Source organism: Elaeis guineensis, chromosome 13, assembly GCF_000442705.2.
Source record: "Elaeis guineensis isolate ETL-2024a chromosome 13, EG11, whole genome shotgun sequence".
Taxonomy (NCBI): domain Eukaryota; kingdom Viridiplantae; phylum Streptophyta; class Magnoliopsida; order Arecales; family Arecaceae; genus Elaeis; species Elaeis guineensis.
Window position 1 is genome coordinate 68,902,793 of NC_026005.2, and position 6,460 is coordinate 68,909,252.

Genomic DNA, 6,460 nt, shown 5'->3' on the forward strand with positions numbered 1-6,460 from the left:
TTTGATATCCTTTGCCAAAAGATTAGTCAGTAGACGTGCTACTTTGCTAAAGTTGGCAATAAACCTTCTATAGAATCCAGCATGACCTAAAAATGAACGTATTTCTTTCACAGATTTAGGTGGTGGAAGACTTGCAATTAGATCTATTTTGGCCTTGTCTACTTCAATCTCCTTTTTAGAAATGACATGGCCAAGAACTATTCTCTGTTTGACCATAAACTGACATTTTTTCCAGTTGAGAACTAAGTGCTTCTCCTTACATCGTTCTAGAACTAATTGCAGGTGATTTAGACACTCTGAGAAGGTTAGGCCAAAAACAGAAAAGTCATCTATAAAAAATTTTAGAAATCGTTCTATCATATCTGAAAACATGCTGATCATGCATCTCTGGAAGGTTGCCGGTGCATTACATAGTCCAAAGGGCATTCGTCTATAGGCAAAAGTACCAAATGGACAGGTGAATGTAGTCTTTTCTTGATCTTTAGCGGCTATGGGGATCTGGTTGTAACCGGAGTATCCATCAAGAAAACAGTAAAACTCTTGTCCGGCTAGTCTTTCCAACATTTGATCAATAAATGGTAAAGGAAAGTGATCTTTCCTTGTCGCAGCATTCAACTTTCTATAGTCTATACAGACCCTCCATCCCGTTTGGGTCATAGTTGGGATAAGTTCGTTTGCATCATTTTGGACCACTGTTACCCCAAATTTCTTGGGTACTACTTGAACTGGGTTTACCCAAGAGCTATCAGAAATAGGATAAATTATTCCACTATCTAGGAGTTTCAGAATCTCCTTTTTAACTACATCCTTCATAGCTGGATTAAGCCTTCTTTGGGCTTCTCTTGTTGGTTTAGCCTCTTCCTCTAAGTATATTCTATGTTGAACTATAGAAGGGCTTATTCCTTTGATATCTGCTATGGTCCAACCTATTGCTTCTTGATTTGCTTTTAGAACTGACACTAACTCCTCCTCTTGCTTGGGATCTAGGTCTGATGCAATAATTATAGGCAAAGTTTCTTTGAGTCCTAGATATGCATACTTGAGATGTTTGGGAGGGGTTTCAGTTCTAAAATGGGTGCTTCCTCTATCGATGGTTTAGGTGATGATTTCACCATCTCAATGATTGGTTCAGTAGGAAGTGTCGATTCTGATTAATCTGATTTTCTTTAAGTATTTCATTGACATCCTCAGACTCATGGATTAACCAGGGGTTAGACTTTAGATCGACTTCATCATCACTAATGTCAATGGATTCATAAATACCATCTTGGACTACATTGACATCAGCATGAGAAGAGGATTCCTGTTCTAAGTTAAAAACATTAAGCTCAATGGTCATATTCCCAAAGGATAACTTCATTAGACCATTTCGACAATTGATTTCAGCATTGGCCGTAGCTAAGAATGGTCTTCCTAAAATGACAGGTATATGTCCTTTAGGATTCGCAACTGGCTCAATCTCTAAAATAATAAAATCTACAGGAAAAATAAAATTTTCAACCTTTATCAGAATATCCTCGACCATTCCCTTAGGGATCCTGAGAGATCTATCGGCTAACTGTAATGTGATCCCAGTAGGTTGAAGTTTTTCTAATCCTAGTTGCTCATACACCGAATATGGAAGGATATTCACACTAGCTCCTAGATCTAGCAAGACCTTTTTTATATTGGTTTCTCCAATAACATAAGAAATTGTTGGAGCTCCAGGGTCCTTATATTTAATTGGCACATGGCTAGATAGGTATGAACTGACACTTGCAGTCAAAAATACTTTCTTTGGTACATTAGTGATCCTTTTCCTAGTGCAAAGATCTTTTAAAAATTTGGCATAAGTTGGAACCTGATGGATCATATCTAAAAGAGGAATATTAACTTGGACTTGTTTAAATACCTCTAAAATTTTATCTAAATGTTCAGATTTATTGGATTTCAGTCTGTTTGGAAAAGGAGCTCTAAGACTTTTAAGTACTGGACTAGGTAAATTTTCAGTTTCTGATGCTTGAGGTTGAAAGGTAGTAGTTTTAGAAGGTGACTCGGCAGATGAGTCCTCTATATCATCAAGTGCAACTACCTTATTGTCTATTTGTTTTTTCGATCTTAAGGTATGAATGGCATTTACACCATTAACTTGGTTTCCTTGTTGGGGTCGTGGATCATTTTGGTTCCTAGGATTTGGCTCAGGTTGGCTAGGTAACCTACCATATTCTCGTTCACTAATGGTCGAAGCCAGCTGACTTACTTGCATTTCCAGACGGGCTATAGATTGGGTGTTATTATTTATGAATTGACCCGTGGTTTGTATAAAGCTGGTATGTGTCTTCATCATGACTTCTAGGCTTTTCTCTAAAGAGGTAATTTTCTTGTCATTATCATGGAAGCCTGGCGGGTTGTTCATCACTGGGTTGGACCTTAGATTTTGCTGATTGAAATTTGGATTGCCTACATTAGGATTCTGAGACCATGAGAAATTCGGGTGATTCCTCCAACCTGGGTTATATGTGGGTGCATAAGGATTGTTCAATGGTCCTTGATAGGTGGCATTCACCTGTGCACACTCATTCGAGTAGGAACATTCTTCTAAGACATGGTCTGGTGCATTGCACCCTTTACACATGGGTGCAGATATTTGATTTATATTGGCTGGTCTCTATAATTCTAAGGCTTCCAATCTACGTATTAAGGTTGCAATCTTGGCCTCTGATGCTAGGGTTGGTTGAATTTGATGCATTCCTCCTCTTGAAGGTGTAGCTTTATCAGGTTCCCTAGTTGTTTCCCACTGTAAATTTTTCTCGGCTAGGTCTTCTAAGAATTGCCAAGCTTCAGTAGTTTCTTTGTCCATAAATTGGCCTTGGCACATAGACTCTAGCATGGTTCTTGAGTTTGAATCTAACCCCTCATAGATGATCTGGCATAGTCTCCAAGTTTCTATTCCATGGTGTGGGCATTGGGTCAAAAGATTCTTGAAACGATCAAAGTACTTCCAAAATGATTCACCAGCTAGTTGGTAAAATTGATTTATTTCATTCCTAATCCTAGCTGTTTTATGATGGGGGAAATACTTTTTCAAAAATATTCTCACAAAGCCCTCCTAGGTAGTGACAGAATGGTTTGGCAGACTATAAAGCCACTTCTTAGCATTATCCTTAAGGGCAAAGTTGATTAATCTAAGTTTGACCTCATCCTCTGTTAATTGCAGTTTCATGGTTGTACATACCTCCTCAAATTCTCTAATAAATATATAAGCATCCTCTAATCCTGTGAATTTTGGAAGCATATTTATGATTTGAGGTTTGATTTCAAAATTGTTAGCTGTGGGTTGTGGCAACCTGATACAAGATGGTTGGATGGAGCCAACTGGATAACACAAATCCTTAAGGGTCATGGGTTGGATTGGTTCAGCCATTGGAACAACAGAAATTGACTCAATTCTAACTAGATGACCTGACACTCTTCTCCACACACGAGGTGTATGGTTCTCGATGTTTATACAATTTTTTTTATAAAATTTTTATGTATAAGAAAAAGAAAGAAAAGAGAAAAAGTTCTAAAGAAAAGATCCTAAGGAGTCCTAAATCTAAAGAAAAGTAACCAAATTAATTTAAATTTTAATTTTTTTTTTATTTTTCAAACAAGTGAAACAATAAATTAAACTCAATCTATCCTAGGATTAACCTAAATCTAGACAGCTCCTAACTGTTTCAAGATGACCCTTCAAGCCTTCCAAGTGGAGATTGATCAACTAGTTAGCCAGGTAAGTATAAGAGGTGGGAGGTTTACTCATCGTTGCCTTTCTAGACACCAAACGAGTTGGCCAGGCCAGCAACTGAACCAATTTAACAAACCACCCTCAGGGACTTGCCTAGACACCAACTAATCAAACAACTCAAACTTGGTAGAACTCTTAGGGTTCCTTGTCCTATGAGCTCGAATTCCTTAAGGTTGACGTCTAATTGATTTTAAGATTAAAGGTCTAGGTAATGCAATATGATGGAGATGGTTTTTGGGCTAAGGAAGGGTAATGAAATCCCCACCTTATCTTGTTAATGGGTTGATACCCTTAGATTAATTATAAAAATGCAAATGCAAATAAACAAGATGACCAAGAATATAAAAGATTTTAATTTAGATTTTTTTATTTGATATTTTACTTCACGATTATGAAATATCTTTTGTTTTATTTTATTTATTTATTTTTTTTTATGATTAAGTAATTCAAATGATTAGGTCTAAAAGGAAAAGTAATTAACTAAAAATAATAAAAGAAAAATTAGAAGTGTACCTGAGTTTTTAGCAATTATCAACTAAATCTAGAAACCTAAAGGAAAAAGAAAGAGAGTTATAAAGCACGAAGAATAAATATTTGAAAATAATTTAAAACGCCAAATCCCCGACAACGGTGCCAAAAACTTGATGTGCAAATCTTAAAATTTGTAAATAAAATCGCAAGCGCATGGTGTGCAGAGTAGCACGACCAGCGAGTACGGGTCGATCCCACAGAGACTTGGTTTAAAAATGATTTTCAAATCTATGCTCAAGCGAGCTTTAACAAAAATCGAAAATCGAAAGTTATTTGCTAAAGACAATAAGACTAAGGATCTAGGGTTTTTGAATCCACTAGATCTAGATTAGAAAATTCTACCTAGAATTTTTCTTATTGATCCTAACGACTACTCCTCTTGTCTTTCCCAAGCATAGATTATAAAGGGACTAAGGCCCAACGATAACCCATCAAGATTCTTTACAGGGGAGTGTAACTAGGATCCTTAGGGTTTTCTCCTCCTATGCACTGAATCAAGCATGAACTATGAAGGAACTTGATCCAACTGTAGTTCATCAAAAATTCTTGGCAAAAGAGGAAGAAAAAGAAATCCTAAGAAAAAAGAAAGAACCCTATGTAAAACCCCTACTCATGATCTAGCTTCATCGCAAACCCTAGAAGGGATGCTTAGCTAGACATGATCTAAATCTACTTGCAAAATTTAAATACAGAAAAATAAACTACCTAATTTCATAAATTAAACTATCCTAATTGCATAAATTTAAACTGCATAATTTAAACTAACCTAATTGCATAAAATTAAATTGCATAAATTAAACTATCCTAATTGCAAGAAAATAAATTGCATAATGTAAAGAGATAAAATTGTATAAAAATAAGATTTTATATAAAAAAAAAATTATTACAAAAATCTCAAAGCTCGAGGCTTGAGAAGAAAGCTAAAAACCCCACTATCTAGGGTTTACAAGCTTGATCGGAAGGAAGAATCATTAAAACAAGGGCCTTTGGGGGCTTTTTATAGGCATTTGGGGTTATAAGGTTTTCAAAACTTTAGATGTGGGACTAAGAGTTTTAGAGGGCTGTTAGGGGGTTTAGGGGCTCAAATCTCGCTCAAAAAGCTTAAATCCATCAAGAAACCTAGAAATTATTTCAGCCGTCCGATCTTCATCTAAAGGACCCAATTCATCTAATAAATCAAGCCGGAAGCGATTCTGGGCCGTCGGATCACGATCTGGGTGAAGCGCTGCCGTTGGATCGCTGCAGAGATGGGATCAGGTCGGATGCATCGCGGACCGTCCGATCAAGGCGCTGGAAGATTTCGTCCGTTGGATCGCGCTGCAGAAGGATCCCGTGTTGTCCTAGTGTTTATTGATTCTTGCAATTGCCTTGATTACGGTTGGATCTTGACCGGCTGCGATGGTGGCCGTCCGATGGTGCAAAAATGTGGAGCGTTGGATCTTGATCAGAGAAGATCGGACCATCGAGTGATGTGAAGTTACCAGGTTGCCCTTCGGACCTTCTTCTCTCTCCTCATGAGCCCTGGACCGCGCGCGTGGATCGGGCTCGCGATGCGTTGCGGTGAGCCGAGACTCGCTGATTGGCTGGTTTATGGTGCGCCGATGGGTCCATGGTCCAGGCCCTGTTGCTGTGGACCAGGCGGCTAACCAGATCACCAAATCAGTTGATTTTTGATCAATTTTGACCTGATTTGACTCGGGTTTGACCCAATTGAGTCTTCTTTCTTCATTCTTCAATCCTGGGTCAATTAAACTCCGTTTTGCGTAAAATTTATGCCGTTGGAATCTCTTTCCTTGTTCTTTCTATTGATGATCTCTTCTTCTGCAAAATATAATAACAAATATCAATTTCCTAATAAAGTTAGATAATTAGATATTATTGATACTTTTATGTCAATTTGTGACATAAATCACCTTCGCCCGGACTCCCATGGGAGCCGGGCTCTGTCCTCAACCTCGACTGCGGGAAGGCTTCACCCGGACTCCTACGGGAGTCGGGCTCCACCCACGACCCCGGCTATGGACAAACTTCGACCGGACTTTTACGGGAGCCAGATCTCGTCTCCGACTCCAGCTACAAAGAGACTTCGTCCGGACTCCTACGGGAGCCGGACTTCAACCCCAACTCCAACTGCAGGGTAGACTTTGCCCGGACTCCTATGGG

At 38.4% G+C, this 6,460-nt stretch overlaps 1 non-coding gene across 1 annotated transcript; it reads left to right on the top strand.

Moving 5' to 3' along the window:
- Positions 1-2,927: 2,927 nt before the first annotated feature.
- On the top strand, positions 2,928-3,034 carry LOC140853510 (small nucleolar RNA R71). Its single transcript, XR_012136580.1, has one exon. It is a non-coding gene; the product is annotated as a small nucleolar RNA R71 (small nucleolar RNA).
- Positions 3,035-6,460: the final 3,426 nt, after the last annotated feature.